This window comes from Syzygium oleosum, unplaced genomic scaffold, assembly GCF_021117445.2.
Source record: "Syzygium oleosum isolate NSW1041296 unplaced genomic scaffold, Sole_v2.1 Sole_v2.51, whole genome shotgun sequence".
NCBI lineage: Eukaryota > Viridiplantae > Streptophyta > Magnoliopsida > Myrtales > Myrtaceae > Syzygium > Syzygium oleosum.
In genome coordinates, this window is record NW_026607535.1 from 1,230,980 (window position 1) to 1,247,140 (window position 16,161).

General features: G+C 44.5%; 1 long non-coding RNA gene and 1 pseudogene across 1 annotated transcript; one reads left to right on the forward strand and one right to left on the reverse strand.

Annotated features, from left to right (window-relative positions):
• Positions 1-3,051: 3,051 nt before the first annotated feature.
• LOC130136820 (uncharacterized) lies at positions 3,052-3,280 on the forward strand. The gene is made up of 2 exons (XR_008815540.1): positions 3,052-3,118; positions 3,203-3,280. It is a non-coding gene; the product is annotated as an uncharacterized LOC130136820 (long non-coding RNA).
• Positions 3,281-3,871: 591 nt separating this feature from the next.
• On the reverse strand, positions 3,872-6,635 carry LOC115694643 (peroxisomal (S)-2-hydroxyacid oxidase GLO3-like; annotated as a pseudogene).
• Between the last annotated feature and the right edge of the window lie 9,526 nt (positions 6,636-16,161).

Genomic DNA, 16,161 nt, shown 5'->3' on the forward strand with positions numbered 1-16,161 from the left:
AGTTGAGATTGACTTTGAAGATGAGGTATGTGCTTTGATTCTATTATCCTCATTGCCTGATAGTTGGAATACTACTATTACTGCTGTTAGTAATTCCTCTGGGTTAACAAGTTTAACTTTTGATGGTGTTCGAGATTTAATTTTAAGTGAAGACATCCGTAGAAGAGAATCTGGTGAACATATATCTACTGCCTTAGTAGGTGAAAATAGAGGAAGAACTGGTACACGTGTTAGTAGAAGTAGTATAAACATGAATAGACGAAGTCCGTCTAAGACTGGTGGTGGCGTCTATTGGAGCTGTGGCAAGAGCGGGCATCTTAGAAGGGATTGCTTTAAGCTGAAAAACGACAAGGGTAAGGAAATTAGAGTTGAGTCTACGGATGATGTTGCAGCTATAGCAGACAATAATTCTGATGGTGTTGATTATGTCTTGTCTGTCACTAATGATTTGTTGTTTGGCGGATGGATTATGGATTCTGATTGTTCTTTTCACGCTACACCAAACAAAAACTTGTTTACTACTTATCAGTGCACGGATAGTAGTAAAGTGCAGTTGGGTAACAATTCTAAATGCGACGTTATTGGTGTTGGTGATGTGAAAATCAGAATGCATGATTGTATTGTATGGACATTGACTAGAGTGAGGCATGTTTCAGAGTTGAAAAAAAATCTGATTTCCTTAAGTGCCTTGGATTCAGCTGGGTGTCGATATACTTCAGAATGTGGAATTTTGAAGGTTCTTCGAGGTGTTTTGGTGATAATGAAAGGAATCAAGCATAGCGGCCTGTATGAACTTCAAGGTGAGATAGTGACGGAATTCGCTGCGGAGACGTCGGATACATCGATTCGAGAGTCTAAATTGTGGCATATGCGTTTGGGGCACATTAGCGAGAAAAGCCTGAAGGTTCTAAGTAAAAGAAATTTGCTGTGTGGTTATGTAGCTAACGAATGGAATGTATGTAGGTGCTGTGATTTAGATTAACGGCGGAAAATGCAATTCAGTACGGTTGTAAGAGAAACCATAGATATTGCAGAATTAATTCACTTAGATGTTTGTAGATTGTCTCGATTTTCTTCGAGGAAGAGTGTCAGATTTATGTTAACAGTTGTTGATGACTACTCAAGGAAGACATGGGTGTTTGTGCTTAGACACAAGTTTGATGATGTTGTCAGGATCATGCGGTTAAAGGCTTTGATTGAAAAGGAGACTGGTAAAACGATTAAGCAGGTGCAGACTGACAATGGTATGGAGTTTTGCTCGAAACTGTTAAACGAATTCTACATGAAGGAAGGCATAGTGAGACACCGCACTAGTGCCAATGAACCACAACAGGTTGCAGAATTGATGATCAGAACATTAATAGAGACGACCCATAAAATACTTTCTAGTGCTGGTATGGCTAGGAGATTCCTGGCGGATGCGCTTAGTACGGCAAGCTACCTGAAGAATAGATCCTCATCGACTGCGATTGGATGTCGGACTCCCGAAGAAGTGTAGTCAGGTAACGTTGCTGATTATTCTGTTCTTAGAATACATGTTATGTTCGAGTTAGTGATGGTAAGCTTGATGGAAGGGCAATGAAGTGCATGTTCCTAGGTTATGCACAAGGTGAGTGGGGCTATAAGTTGTGGTGCCTGGAATTAAATTCACCTATTGTCAGTAGAGAAGTTACATTTGACGAGTCTCCAGTACTTCTAGGTCGGAGTGTTTGTGGCAGTGTTCATACGGATTTAAATGGTGTTCAACTTGAGGTGGAGTTGCAACCAGAAACTCCTGAGGTAGCAAGTACTAGCGAAGTAATTGACATAGATGGTGCTTGTAGTGAGGTGGAGCCTGTAGAGCCAACAGTTGCTGTAACTGCTGATATTGACAAGGTGTGTATTTGATTTCCTGACAGATATGGATGCAATGTTGGTTTTGCTTTATCTGCGATTGAGGAGGTTGTGTCAGAAAATCCTTGTAGAGTAGTTAAAGTTGTATGTGGAGTTGGTGTTCTGATGAGGTCCACGGTTATGGCAAAGTTCAAGCAAGACTTGGACTTGGAAGATATCTGTGGCGGTTGAGCCCATTGAGGGCTGTGGGAGAGTAGTAGCGAAATTCGGATTCCATCAAAGCGATTGTGACTTGGCTCAAATGTCGAGTCAAGGTGGAGATTGTTAAAATATATCTCAAGTTTGAACCCGAAACGAAAATCTGAATATTTCGAATTGATATTTTGCGGACGTCCGAAATCGAGCATAGCAAAATACGATAACTGTTCTTTGGCAAGTTAAAGTCCGCGAAGAAAGAAAGAAAATATACACACGAATTGGTTTCTACGTTGAAGTCAAAGTTGGAGAAGTCTGATTGTGTCAGAAAAGGAAAGTCACAATTCTGGACTTTGTTTCCTAATCCCAGTCGGTGTGGACTCCTTATTCTGGACTTTGTTTCCTAATCCCAGTCGGCGTGGACTGCTTTGACTGAGCAACAATGGACTTCTTTACTCGGTGCATATATATATATATATATATGGCTCGTGCGTTGGTTTTGTGTGGAGCTCTGTTGTTGATGCAGTCCTCTTGAAGCGCCGCTTGCCTGCGAGTGCTTGGCAATTGGTTTCGTTCGTGAATTACATCCATGAAGAATTAGTGTTCAACCTGATTAAATTTTGTGTTGAGATTTGTGTACAATTCCTTCGCGAGATTGAGAGATTATTTCGTGAAGAATCATGGGGCTAAATACTGCGTGAGCTATTGGATGTAATTGGGGCTTGAGAAACACTTAGAGTGTTTGAGTGACTCGAGTGTGGTTGTAATCTCCGTTGTATCGCTTGATCTATAGTGGAATTCCGTGCTGCTCTCCCCGTGAACGTAGGTCACTACGACTGAATCACGTAAATCTGGTATCCGATTTATTTTCTTGATCTGTCAAATTTATTGTTCGATCGCTTGGCTTCCGCAACAGTCTTTGATAAAAATTTCTTTCTTACTTGACATGCAGTAAGGTAACATCACCACGTTTGTGTGGATTCTTTATGGTCTAAACTATACTGTATCTTTCTGCATCTGTAGGATCCATTCCGCAAACAAGAGCAGAAGCAGACCGATGCACAACCATTGGCCAAGTGATTAGAGGGAGGTGAACTTCACTCATTTCATTTTCTTTATCTGGGTTCCAAGTTTGGCTCTGGGGAAATGTATATGACTTGGAACCTCTTACCAGATTCTGCGGGACAATGTTTAATCTGGTTTGTCAATGTTCTTGAACCTTGTGTTGGAATAAAAGGCTAAAATTAAATTTCATTGGAGTACATGCAGGAATAATCGCTGTTACCTGCTGGCTTGGGCTACGAAGGTAGAAGTAGCAGCTAACAAACACAGTCCCCAAGGCTGCAGGAGGATAGTAGAGGATGACTTGGGGCAAAAATGTGCTCTCAGGACTTCACGAACACAGGAGCATCCAATCCATTAATCACTTCCAAAAAGTACCCATGTCTGTAATTAATTTTACCCAGCCTTCTGCTGGTGGGAAGCACTGTTCTTTCGCATCATTTAGAGGGGCATTCGTGATGATACTGACTTGACAAAGTTGCTTGGAAGGTAGTAGAGTCAAAAGACACAGATCAATGACATGTCTTACAAGGATTTGATGCTTCAAATTTAATGCTCAAAAGTACTATTTAACATTGACATCTACTGATGAACCAAGAAAAAACCAGCTTTGATTATCACAAATCTGTACTGATGCTCTGACTCTAACTCCAATTTTATTTTTGATCTTGAAACATGACAACTATTTACATAACACGGCAAACTACAAAGCGATAATACAACAAGGGTATCGTTTATTTACCTATATGAATCTTATCTTCATGGATGCTGTAGCGCGAATTTAAAGAGAGGAATGAAGTCTCTCGCGGTCTGTTATCACGTGGCCCCTGGTGATATCCTTTATGGTGGAACATCCAGATAGTGCCATCGTAAGCTCGAGCTCATCCTTTAGCATCTCAGTGACCCTTCTAACTCTAGTTTCCCCTTTTGCCGCCAACCCATTTACTACAGGCCTTCCTATCTGTAGTAAGAAGACTGCTATTAGGAGAATGTCAACATTTGTCCTAGGGCACTTGTTCATTTGTGATTCAGGTGTTTTGGCAATGTGAAAAGATACTTTCCACTAACTTGGCACAATAGTTTTACCCAAATGCCTCAAGGGTTTGTTACGATACCTCTTACTAATATAGCAGATAGTCCACATCGGGAAATATCAGGAATGTGCCAAACTAATTAAAAGATTGTACCAGAACTGCTTGTGCCCCAAGAGCCAATGCCTTGAAAACATCTGTTCCTCGCCGCACTCCTCCATCAACAAAAACAGGGACTTTCCCTTTGACTACATGAACAATCTACAAACGAAGGTTTAAAAACAGTCATGACCAAAATGCTGTTTGATATAGATGACTTGCTGCAGCACAAGCTTTCACGCATTTGTAAAAATAAAGGGAAACAGAATGCCACTGTGCTTTATTTACAGGGGGCAAAATTGGGTGCATTTAGGATGTGCATGGCAATGATTCTGTACTCGGGAACTAATTCTGCTCAGAAATGATTCTTTTTGATTCCGTGCCCGGGAATAATTTCTATGCATTTAAAGGCGCTTGGTAACTGCCCAAAATTTCTATTTTTGGAACAGAAAAAGAACAGAAATGCATTTGGCAACTACACAAAATTTCTTTTTATTAATAATATTTTAATAATATTTTGAATTTTTTAATATTTATTTCTCTTTTTTTTCTTTTTTTTTTCTTTCTTCCCCTTCCCTTCCTTGGCCATGGCCGGTCACCGGCGCTGGTGACCGGCCACAGGCCAAGGCCGGCGAGGGAGTCGCGGCCCTCCCCGCTGGCCTCGCCGTCGCGACCCATCTCCCTCGCTTGGGTCGCGATGGCGAGGTCGGCCTCGCCATGGTTGGTAGGGGTGTGCATGGTTCGAGTGGGTAGTTCCCACCCCGGAACCGTGGACCACCCGCTACAGGACCGGTTCCAAAAATTTGAACCGAGAATCGCCCATCTGATCCATGGACCTGCCCGAGAACCGGACCGCCGGTCCTGTCTGGTTCTTGGGCGGGTCCATGGAACCTGTCCCAACAAGTTTTCCAAGACAAATAAAAAAATAATCTGTGGACCAACATCGGATCAACAGAATAAAAAGAAAAGAACATAACTTTTCATATAATTCCTACACTATGATCGATTATATTAACCATATCATCCATAAATCAAGTGGGTACCCATCAATTATTGGGAAAAATGACCAAGGTATCCCAACTACACAAAAGCTTCAGACATGATAATAAATTTTCTTCTTTTTTTAAAATTTTTTTGGTCAGATTTTTTAATTAAAAATTGAAAAAATAAAATATATTATTATTATATTACCAGTCCGGTCCGGTCCGGTTGGGCAGGTGGACGGTTCCACACTGGGAACCGGCCCAAACAGTACCGGTTCCAAAAAATTGGAACCAGGAACCGGACCGATTCCCTTGGGAACCACCGGTTCCGGTCCGGTTCTGGGCGGTTTCGGGCAGTCCGGGCGGGTCCCAGTTCTTTTGCACACCCCTAATGGCTAGGTGAGGCCTCGCTATCGTGGCCGCGAGCCGCCTTCACCCAGGCGGCGAGAGGGGTCCTCGCCGAGGCCACGAGCCGCCCTCGCCAGATCTGGCGAGGGTGGCGGCGAAGGTTGCCCAAGCGGTGAGGGGGACCCTCACGGTTGCTAGCCACCGGCGAGGGTCGCGACACCCTTGTCGGCCCTGGCCTGCGGCTGGTGGCCGGCGACCGGCCATAGGCCAGGAAGAAGAAGGAAAAAACCAAGAAAAATAAGAAGAAAAGAAACTGATTCTCATTTTTGTTCCTAGAATCAAAAAGCTACTTTTTTTTGCTTCTTGATTCTGTTCCAAAACTGATTCTGGGAACAAATTTTTGCAAATTTGTGCCCGGGAACAAAAAATTAAACAAATGGAATTCTGTTTCAAAACTGATTCTAGGAACAAAAGAACAAAAATTATCACTATTTGGTAAGTTGTCATGCGCACCCTTACTCTTATCCCGCATTTGTAAATGCTCCAAATTGTAGAATCTATTATTAAACTTGCCGGACAAAGGAGTTAGTAAAAATACGGCAAAAGGACACTACAAATGCTATAAGTTGTGTACAGAGATCACTTTGGTGCGATAACTTTTTTTCGGATCACTTTGGTGTCAACTTTTTTGAAAAACGATCACTTTAGTACCAATGCTGACATGGCCGCCGTAAATCTGACGTGACTCTTTTTTTATTAATATCCAATGCTGACATGGCTCGCCGGAAATCTGACATGACTCGCTGGAAATCAACTTTTTGGCCGGAATTTTGGCTGGAGTCACTAAAGTGATCTCTTTTCCTCCGACTTGGCACCAAAGTGATCCGAAAAAAAGTTATGGCATCAAAGTGATCTCCGTACACAACTTATGGCACTTATAGTGTTCTTTTTCCGTAAAAATACGCACCTCTTCCGGAACTGATATCGTGGCTGGACTATAATCTAGCTGTCAAGCTCCATGATTCGAGACAATTATCCCAACTGCACCTGCTTCCACTGCCTTAATTGCTGCCAATGAGGGCATACAAGCTTGTTGATAAGGTTATCGAGTATGCAACAACTAATAGTAGTAACAACAGATACAGTATACTGAGAAGCAATATGAAATGTCAATAGATGAATAAGATGCTTCAATCCAATATCAAAATGAAGACAAAAAATTCCATTACCATCAAAATTCCTAGCTCATACGACTTCCCCAACAGAATAACTATGGTGTTTGAACTACCAAACCAATTGAGGCATCATGTTGTTTCCTTTCAAGATGAACTGAAGAATCTTCAAAGTTTAATGCTAGAGGTCACACTCTACAAACTAGATATACAATCAAACCCCAAGTTATCACAAAATTCTCCTGCGCTGAACGGATTTTTTTTAAGTTCTACATTAAGCCTCAAACTGCTTTTCGCACTATCCTGACCTTCAGTGTCAATTAAATCGTACCTAACTGTTCGCTATGGTGTCAATGTATTGTATAATACGGATGGAACTGTTTATAGGGTGATGAACTGGCAATGACGTGGTGCTCACTATAGACCTCATATAAAATAAAACAACAGCACACACACTATTCTGCACTAATAAAAAAACCCTAACAAATTCCATCAAATCTAGCACAAATGAGAATGCAAAAATAGATTATGGCACAGTTGACAAGTTCTCAAGCCGTCATTCTTGACTTTCCTTTTAAATACAATGATCCCTTTGGTCATGTATGCAAATGTGCTTAAATACTTTAAGGACAGTGATTGACATCACATATCAAAGTATCAAAGATCTATGGCTATTTCTCTATCTTCATCAGTAATCAAATTTCCCCAACAATAGATTGGCCTGAACTATAAAGAATTCTTGAATTGATTAGGCGGGCTATCTCTTTTTACTATTTACTCTGAGTCATTGTTTAGCATTATCCGCATTCTCCAAATACAGTAATCAATTACGTGTGGAACTGCATCAGACTAATATCTCTTAATCGTTTTTTATTTGCCTCACCAAAATGCACACAGGATTTCACAAGGTGAATACAAGATTCGCTCAACATCTAATGCGGCCAGAAAGTCCAGAACGGTCAATTGAGATTTCACTCCTAGTTTAATTGACCTTGCTATTCTTGGGAGATTTTTTTTCACCTAAATTGCATAGTTTGGATTTTGCATCAACTATTGTCACGACTAATGCAGAACGAAGAACAAATATTCAATTCAAGTAAGAAATAAATTGTAGAGCTTAAACCTGAGCACAGAAAACTCATGTGGTTCGGTAGTTTGTCTTCTTAAGGAGAAGTCAATGAGAAGGTTCCACTGTAATCGGCAAACAGAAGATTTACAATGGCTTATTCATACTAGTCAAGTTTTTTCCACTCCTAAATAACACCCGAATCCACAAGAATCAATTGCCAGAAAGGATCTTTCTCACTCTCCTTTCAAAAGCTCTCTAGCATTCTTACAATATAGGTATTAAAATAAAAACAAAAAATAGAGTTTAAAACGCGTTTGGATCAGGTCCGTGTCGGGGGCTGGGTGTCCGACCAAGATAGGCCCGGACATCCGGGCACTATGTCAGAAAACAATTTCAGTTCTGGAGGTTACACGGGTGTCTGGCAACCCAACCCACTTCTTGCCAGGGTGCCGGCCTAGTTGCCTAGTTTATCCAAGCGCTTGGGGTGCCGTCTTCTCACATCCTCCAGTGGTCTGTCTACAATTCCAAGCCCCCACGAACCCTTTCAGTGTCCCGAAAACATCAAACTTAAGTTGATTCCAAATCAAATGAGATTAACTTCGAGCCATAATCAACAAATCTCCACCTTGACGAGAACTTCAAATTCATCCTCATCAGTTGTCATCTCTCTGATGCCACCTTGGGCTCCTCACCTGCTTTAGATGCCGACCTAGTTTGAATAGTATTGGAACTTGGTAAGTGGAATAGGGTTCAACAACACGTTCTGCTGGTTAATTTGTTGTGTGCAATTTCTTGACAGATGCGTTTCCTGTGACACAATATCACATAAAAATGGTACCTAACATCAATGTGTTTCATCTGCTAGTGATACATATGATTTTTTGTCACAGTTTATCGCATTCTGATTGTTGCAGTAAAAAACACTCTTTTCTTATTGAAATCCTAGATCACCGAGCAAAACTGTGAGCCAAATAACTTTCACAATTGCCTCAGTTGACGCCATATACTCTGCTTTAGTTGTCAACAAGGAAACTATTGGTTGTAATTATGGTTTCCAACTGACTGCAACAACCCGCAAAACCGATCACATTACTTGTAAAGGATCTCCGTCCATCCAAGTCACCAGCAAAGTTTGAATCCACATAACCTATTATACCTCTCGGAGCCCGTCTCTTCCCAAAAGTCAAACTGACATCTATTGTCCCTCTAAAAAATCTCATCATCTATTTCACAGTTTCCAGTGTTCCTTTTCGGTATTACGCAAGGAACATATGACATATATTCCTACTCATATATGACGATGGACCAACATCAGTCGAAATGTGACATTCTGAAATTCGACCCACTTGGGATTTATGAAATGAATAGTTTATGGACGTGCTTGTAGTTAGATCTCGCTCGGAATTGATCACTTCGGGAATACTAACTGTTAGGGAAAGGCTAATTAGGGATTTAAATTTGCGCGACCAAAGAACTCGATCGTGAACCGACTTTCGACCATGAAAATTATCGAGGTGACATTTTGAGCCAATGTAGGCCGATCCAAGGATAATTAAGGATTAGTTCGCCATTGTTATACGAGTGGATCACGGGTGATTCCGCTTGACCACGAAATGAATTGACGAATGACCCTAAACCTATACCAAACGATTGTGCCCATCGGAACTAGCGATCGATCTTCGCGATTAAGTGACAACCGAGGTCATCACGACCCGAGTGAACTTGAACATGGCTTGATTTAGTATCGGCCACAGGTCAAAAGTGCGAATTTCCCCAAAAGCCGCCCGTTAGTCTGAGATATGCTCAAGTTACGTTGTTCAGAAATTAGTCATTAATTAGAGACCAAGTTGGGCATTGGAAATTTAGAAAGTCACGACAGATCATTTGGACGACGTTGTCATTTGCTCGGGTAGCCTCGGATTTGCCCGAATTCTTCAGAAAAATCGAATTTCGGCGAGAAATGGAAAATGACCGTTTTACCCCTGGAGGTTTGTTAAGGCCAAGTGTATTTGGGAAAGGGCATTTTGGTCATTTCGCCCTAGCCTTAGAAATAGAAGTTTTTGGACAATTTTGCCCTTGGATTTTTTGTGAAATCCCCAAATTACCCTTGGATATTTTGGAAAAGATTCGATCTCGGCCGTTGATCTCAAGATAAGATCGAATCTTGGCCATTGATTTGATTTGTGAGAGAGGGGCATGATGGTCTTTTGGCATCTCAATTATTGGCCTTGGACTATTTAGTCCAAAACTCTCTCTCTCTCTCTCTCTCCTCACTCTCTCACCTCTCTCGGCTCACTCCCCCTCTCCCCCCTCCGGACCGAACCAGCCTTCCTCCACCGTGACCGTGGCTGTCCGGCCCAGCCAGCAGCCGCCGCCGCCCTCCTGTCCAGCCGGAGCAGCCGCGCCGGAGCAACTCACCGCTTGCCGTGGCCGCTCGCCTAGCCCAGCCGCTCATCCCACCGTTTCTCTCTCTCTCCCCTGTTGTGCCTCATCGAACCACCACCAGCCATCACTCGGCCTAGCCCAGCTGAGACAGATCAACCGCTGTTTGCCCAAGCCGCCGTGCGGCCGCCGCACGCCGCCGCACGCCGCTGTGAGGCCACCGGCCTGCCGTCCCATTTCACTCTAGCCGAGTTAGCCTAGAGTCGGGTAAGTCACTCCCTAAACCCTATTTAGGATGTCGGGTATCGATAGACGCGATTAAGGGTTAAATCGGGTTAATTAGTGACGATTTAGGGGTTAATCGATGACCGTTTAGGGGTTATATTGGTAGACGGATTTGGGGACTTGAATCGGCTGAATTGTGGGTGAATTTGTGATGTTTCGGGACTGAATTGATGCCAAATTGAATGCTGGAAATTGGGACTCGTATTGGCGAGCATATGGTTCGATTTAAGGGCAAAGGGTGTCGGTTTGGTGCGTTGTGTGGTGGCTGGATTGTGATGCTTGTTATGACTTGAAATGAGTTTAAAAATGCCAAATTTATGCTCACGATGTTGGCTGCGATTATGGGCCCGTTAGTGGCCTTGTATGTTTGTTGAATCGTGAGCTGATTGATTTAAATGTGGGCTATTATGTGCGCGCATGGGCTGAATTGATTTAATTGGTAATTGGCCACGATTGAGTGTCGATTGAGCATGAAAAATGTGTGTGGTTTGGTGCGTGCACGGGCCAAGTGTGATTGGCTAATATATTGGCATGTTGGTGTCGAGTAAGTGGACGAGTGAAAAATTATGTGTGGTGCGGTATGCATGGTTACGGAAATCCTTGAGGCGGTATCATTACGTGGGGAATTGATCCGTCCTAAGGCGGTACCATTACGCGGGATGATGCCCGGTATTACCGGAGGACGGCCAACCAGAGGCGGTACCATTACGTGGGTTATTTTGTAGGTGGTGGGTGTTGAGCCTGAGGCGGTACCATTACGCGGGCCCAGAAGTGTTGTAAATATGAGTTGGTCGTAGTGAACCTGACGCGGTACCATTACGCAAGTCACTGGCAAATTGAGTGGAAAAGATGAGTTGATCCTCGTGAACCTGAGGCGGTACCATTACGCGGGTCACTGGCGAGTTGAGTGAAAAGAATGTGATGAGGTAGGAACAAATGCGTGAAATGTAATTAGAATGTGCATGTGATTGGAAATTGTGCTATTGTGGCTAACGCGCAGGTTGCACGTAGAAAAGGCCCAGGTGAGTGTAAATTGTGTGCCTGTTATGTGATGGCTGAGTGTGATTGTGTTGTGATTGTCTGGAGGTACGTGATAGCCTAGGTGGGGTTTAGGGTGTGTGCTTATTGAGATGTGATCTCATGGTTGTTTCAACCAATAATTTCAGAACCTCGGCTTGAGCAATGAATCTCCCACCGCCGCCACCTGAGCGTTTTGGAGTACCGATGCACACCGACCATAATGTTGTAGAGTACCCGATAGACGATAATATGACCTGGATCAGGCATACTTCCGTAGTCTGGGTAGACGTAGGGTTACCCTTTTGGCAGGTCCATACCTATACCGCCTGGCACTTTCGGGACGGGGTAGATGAGTTTGGCCCCGTCCGTGGCTTCGATGTACCCTTTGATGGAGTTGGGGATTGGGATCCATCAGCCATACCCCCTCTTGATGGCGAGATGACTAGTTTGGAGACTAGTCTAGCGCAGTTCGAACTTCATCCTGCACCTGCAGCACCTAAGCCCTCAGGGGTCGAACAAGATTCGGAGCTGGAAGAATCCCAAGCAGGGTATAATTCGATGGATGTGGATCTCGAGGTGATACTAGAGGAAGAAGAAGACCCTGAAGCAGAACCTGAAAAGGCCCCAGAAGTAGAGCCTGAAGAAGAACCAGAGGACGAACCCGAGTATGAGCCAGAGTACGATCCCTGTAACAGCCCGAATTTCGATGTAATTCCGGGATCAATAAAATTGACATTATTTCGCATTTCATTTTAGTAAGTCTCGCTCAGAGCTGATCACTCTCGGGATACTAACCAATAGGGTATGGCTAATTAGGAAACGGTACGTGGACCAAGGACTCGATAGTGAACGGGACACCGATCTCCAGATATGATGAGGGAATATTTTGGGCCAATGTGGGCCGATCTTAGGAAAGGTGATGGATTTGGTTTGGCCAACGATGTACAATCGGATCGCAGGTGATTCTGCAAGACCGAAAGCGCACGTGACCAACCAGTCCTGAACCTGAACCGAACGATCGCGACCTCTGGAACTAGTGATGATTTCTCATTCTCTCAATGATCGGGACCGTCGTAATTCGAATAACCCTAAGTCGATACGCGTATGTCCTAAACAGCCGCTCGTTAGCCAGAGACCCTGAAATTGAAACTCGAGCGAGTTTTGATCACGAAATTGGGCCCGGATTTCGATGTCGATTTTCGACGGCTTAAGAGACTATTTTTGGGAATCTAACGTCATATCACGCTGGCCACACATGTTTGGAGTTAGTGCGAGTAAAAATTGGAATTTCGGTCCGGGGATGAAAAATTACGATTTTGCCCCTCGGGACGCCAGCGTTGCTTTTCAAGGCCAAATGAGGTTATTTTTCGAGGCCGACGCCATTTTTGGGTGGCCACGCATACCAGGAGTCGTTATGGCCAAAAATTGGAATTTCGACAAAAATTGAAAAAATAATATTATTTTATTCCCAGAACTTGGCAGTCAATTTTCAAGGGCTTAAGAAGCTATTTTCGCGATTCCGATGCCATATTATGTTGGCCACGCACATGGAGGGTTGGTACTGGCGAAAAATGGAATTTCGCCTCGGGACCGGAAAAATGACGGTTTTGCCCCTAGGCCGTTTTCAGTTCCGAATATTCAGAAAATTTTAGGGTAATTAAATATGGATTATCAGCTGCATTATTGGGCCAAAGACCATTTTACCCTTCACTTTTTGGATAGGGATGGATTAGAACCGTTAGATTAGGGGCGTTTTGGTCAAATCACGCGGATCGGCGACACGTGGCGCCCTTGGTCCACCATATTTGACTGCTTGGACCAGCCCACTCTCTCTCCTCCTCATTCTGGCCGGTTCACTCTCTTTCTCCTCCCGAAATCTCTTTCTCCCTCTCTTGTTCTCTCTCGGCCAAGCTTGGCCGGAGCTAGCCGCCGGCCACCGGAGCACCGCCGCCGACCGCCGTGCCCCGCCGTCGACCACCACAGCCTCCAGCCTTGCCCCTGTTCGACCCTTTCTCTCTCTATTTCTCTCTCTTTCTTCCTCTTTTTCTCTCTTTCCCGTCCGGCAAATAGGGCCGCCGGAGCTTCGCCGGAGCTCGGATCGCTGTTTCGTCGCTACCCAGCCCGTCCAACCCACGTTATGCACGCCGACCGTACATGTCCAGTACGGTCGGATCGCTTCACCGCCGTCCGTACGGTCACTGTTCGTGCCGTCTGTACGCCGTCGCCGGAATTCCGCTGCCGGTTTCACTGTTCACCAGTGATCAGCTACCGTTCCCCGTCGTCGTGACCTTGGATTAAGTGAGTAAAATTTCTAAACCCGGATTAGGACTGATAGTGCATTTTTCTGGACTGGCTTAGGTAGTATCAGTGTGTATTTCAGACTGGGTTGAGGACTGATTGGTAGAAATTGTTATCGGGAAAATTTAGTGGATTAATGAGAATTATTTGGGGAGATTAATTGGATTAAATGACCATTTTAGGAGCCCATTGGTGGAATTGCCGGGTATGTCCGGGTTTACTGATTGTATGTAATTCGTGCTTAATTGTGATTGATTGAGTACTGCTATGTCACATGTGGTGTGGCTGATTTTTGTGGAGTGCGAATGGCCACTGTTTGGCTTGCAATTAATTATTGAATTGTGAATCGCACATCAGACCACATGGTATTAATTGGGCCAATTGAGCACGTGGTGTGATATTGAGTGTTTGAATTTCATTGGTGCTCATGGTGCATTGCATTGCATAACATGGACACGCATTATGTATGCCTAGTGTGAGGCATGTGGGGAAATTGTGCGAGAATGCGTGCCTGCCATGAGTGTGTGATAACCTAAAATACCCCTGGCGTCATACACGCTGGGTTCGGATAATAATAAGTTGTGTGATCACCTAAAGACCTTCGGGTCGTGACCTTTGGATCGATACCGTCCTCATGCACTTTGGAAGCAGGACGATGCCCGGTACGTCCGGAAGACGACCATCCTCATGCACTTTGAAGCAGGCTCTGGTTCGTAAGGAGATCAGTGTTGCGCCTCATGCACTTTGAAGCAGGCTAGAGACAGTGGGCCAGATCGGTTGCTGCGCCTCATGCACTTTGAAGCATGCTAGACGCACCGGGCCGTAAATGTTGTTGACTCGAGTCGTCGTAATAAATAATAAATTGGGCGATTGCCAGTGTGGGCCAGTGGGCCGGGAAATGCACGTGACCTGTCGACGACATTTGCATGCATGAACATGCATGGACTGGCATGCGAGTGTGTGAGACTCGGTGCATGAGCATGTGATTGGCGTACGTGTGGTAATGTGTGCCACGTACGTGCCGTGATTATTATTTATTGAACTGCCTAACCTACAGGGTCAGAGAATTATTTGATTGTTGTTGCATTATGGTTTCAAATATTTATTTCCGGTCAGGAGATTGCATGCTAGCCTAGCCTAAGTTTAGGGGTTGAACTCATTGAGATTCGTCTCACGGTTGTGTAAACCGAAACTTTTCAGACCCCCAGCCGTAAGGATGCCGAACCCGCCGCTTTTTGGAATACCTGTACAGATACACCAGTATACCAGTACCTACCCCGTAGGAAATGGGAAATCATACGTAAGATACCGGTCCGTGGTGTTTGTAAACGTGGGAGAGTACTTTCATCAGACCCAGGAGTACGTGGCATGGTGCTTACGAGATGCAGACGGAAACCTAGGGCAACCCCTTAAGACTTTTGATGTGCCGGTCGACCAAGAGGGATTGATGATTCCACGAATGGCTGATGGTGAAATAGTCAATCCTCAAGATGTGTATGACGTAGACGGCGTGGATGAGCCCATGCATGGGGAGCCTCAAGTAATCGCCGAAGATCATGATCAGCTCGAAGACGAGGAAGAGGAACTCGAAGACATGGACATAGATGATAAGGAAGAAATTGGAGAGGTCGCCGAGGTAGGGTCCGATGTGGAGATAGGAGCTGAGGAAGATGACGAGTTAGGTCTTTATCTGGACCCAGAGTTGGAGCTGGATTCGGAGGACGAGGGGATCGCAGCCGAGGATGAGCAAGCACAGGCCATGGATTCGGAGGAGTCTTCAGAGGAACCATCGGGCGATTCATCGGAGTCCTCAGACCCTGACTGGGAGCCCTAGAGCAGGCCGGTACCCTGGGGAGTAAAAATCGTCTCTTTTTGAATGGCGATCCTACCCTAGTTAGCCTAACCACTAGTGCCACTTACCCTTTTTGTTATAGTGGCAGTTGACTGTTGTATGTTTTTGGAGTTGTTTAAAAAGGATAGTGTAAAAAGGGTTTTTACTATAAGAGTACAGGTGTATATTCTTGTTTGATGGTTGTTCTACCTTGGTCTCACGTGTGTTGTTTTGTATGGGTGTATATATATATTTATATACATTGTTTCCGCATGTGCCTTATCTCTGATTGGGTTTTGGGTTGGCGACGCATCCTGGGAGTGTTGCATCAGAAACGACCGGAGGTAGGATGCTCGCACCTCGTGGGGTACGGGGCGTGACATCCCAGTTTGAATTGGTATCAGAGCAAGGTCAGCTCGGTCCAATCTGGTCGAAGCTTGGAGTGATAAGGAACGATGAGACCATGGGTAGCCAGTAGGGTGACCTTGTGTGCTACATGCATCTCCTGACAGTTGTGTTTGATTGAGTGCTTACTGGGATGACTCGTAAAGTG